Source organism: Pteropus vampyrus, unplaced genomic scaffold (assembly GCF_000151845.1).
Source record: "Pteropus vampyrus isolate Shadow unplaced genomic scaffold, Pvam_2.0 Scaffold678, whole genome shotgun sequence".
NCBI lineage: Eukaryota > Metazoa > Chordata > Mammalia > Chiroptera > Pteropodidae > Pteropus > Pteropus vampyrus.
The window spans coordinates 114,284-116,374 of NW_011889459.1; positions in this window are offsets into that span (position 1 = coordinate 114,284).

Here is a 2,091-nt window from a genome sequence, read left to right on the forward strand (position 1 = left end):
GCTTAAGCAGATCTGGTCACAGAACAGAGTTCTCCTCCCAGCCGAGCCCACCGGAGCCCACCGCCTCGCACCCAGCTGTGAGCACGCACGCCAGTCCCACCACATGGTCAGGGTCGCCTGACGACAGCCAAGCCGTGCATTCGTCACGGGGGCTGGCGGGCAGAACCAAATGCACCACACGAGGTCCACTTGCCTTTTATCCTCCAGCTGACTGTGGCAATGAAATATGGCAAAAAATAAAAGCACAGTGTGTACCGAGTTCCGCGGGCAGGGCACTAGGAAAGTCACGCTGAAGCGCCCACGGAAAAGCGAGGGCCAGACACGTGCCCGGCCCACCTGCTCCCCGACCACCTGCATGCAGGGGCCAGTCGGAGGGCCCGGGCAAGACTCATTCCCACAGCGGAAGGCTCGCGGCCAGGCGCTCTTCCGTGTCACTGCAGTCTGAGGGCTCTGCTTAGGTCTTTCGTAACGCTGCTTCCCCACAGCGACATCTTCTCTGTGGGCAGAGGATGCCTAATACCCAACTCCACTCAGAGTCCGAGTCCGGGCTTGTGATCTGCAACAAGTCTGTGGCCCTTGATAAAACACGCGGGGCACTGACTGTGCAAGGTTAAAAAGAAAATGATGCTGGCATTTTGTTTTCCTCAGAAGAGAAAACTTTCCCAGCATTCTAAGAAATATATGATGACCATCTCTCTCTCCGTCATCTGTCATCATTATCACATGCCACTGTCGGGATAAAAGGCCTACTTTGGGGATGTATCCATGCTTGTTAAATTGATTCTATACGAAGAGATGTGAACAAAAATAATTATTCAAACTGCCAAGAGGTTTGCTGAGCAGCTGCAGCTACTCCAGAATTCTCTTTTCCTTCTTCGGTATGCTTTGCCCCTAGGAGACCTGGTTTCAAACTCGACTTCCCCTGGACTGCACGTCACACTCCAAGGCAGCATTTTCCGTAACAGCTGCTATACTGAATAGCACCTCGGTATCTTAATCCCCCGAGTAGTAACTGGCCCGTTTAAGTTCCTCCTCCTGGGTGGGACTCACTTGCAGACTGTTCAAAGAAGATTCTCATGTGCTATTTACTAGTTTCATCATCAAGTACTATTTACCCAGCACACCTGCCTGTAGTGGCAAAATCAGGCCAGGTCACCTGGGCAGGGACACGGGGGTCAGTCAGCTCATGGGGAGGGAAGCTCCTCGTTTATAATCATTCCTGCCACAGGAAAGTCCCAATCTGAGTGTAAAAGATGGAACTGCAGGTCACTAGGGGACAACCAACTTCTCCAGCCAAAGAGGCCACAAAAAAGTCTACACCCCACCCTCCTCTTACAGAAAGCCAGGGCTCAGGAACCTCCCATCTGGCACAGGAGTCACCCCGGTTGGCCGATGACCTTTGGAGCCCAAATCTTTTTTTTTCAGCAGTAAAGCTGCCCCCTCCCGCACAGCCTACTACCTTAATGGCAGGTATGGCTCCGTGGGGGTCCTCAAGCCCCACGCCACCTGGCCTGGTGACTGGTCTCTGAAGATCCCTCACCCCTGTACCCTCCCCCTGTCCATCCCCTTACCCAGCCAGAACCCTCTGCACAAGGCAGGCCAGCCTCCTCCCCCCGCCCTCAACGCCTGCTCACTTCTGGAAGCTTCTGCTCATTGTGATATCCGGGTCAGGAATGCCCTCCTTCCCTTCACCACCTAATCCTCCCCGCTCCATAGGAAGCACACACTCCTATCCAGACTCCATCTCCTCCAAGAAGCCTTCTCTGGCCCCCCAATTCCATCCAGACCCGTCTCAGCGCTGGAGGGATGCAGACGGGGGCGGGTCCAATTCCCCCGTGTCACAGATGAGGACACTGAGCCCCAGGGAGGGTGGGCCACACCCAGGATTACACACCAGCGGAACCAGGTCTAGGATCCAAACCCCGGCTGTGCTGGTCTTTCCAAGATGTCCTCCCTCCCCTGTCCTCGGCCCCGGTAACAGCTTCCAGACTAGCCGCGGCAGCTGACCACTGCGGGGCAGCGGCGGGCAGGTGGCGACCCGGAGCCTCGCTCCCCCGGACCGTCAGGGCTCCCGGCCTGGCCTGACTCCCC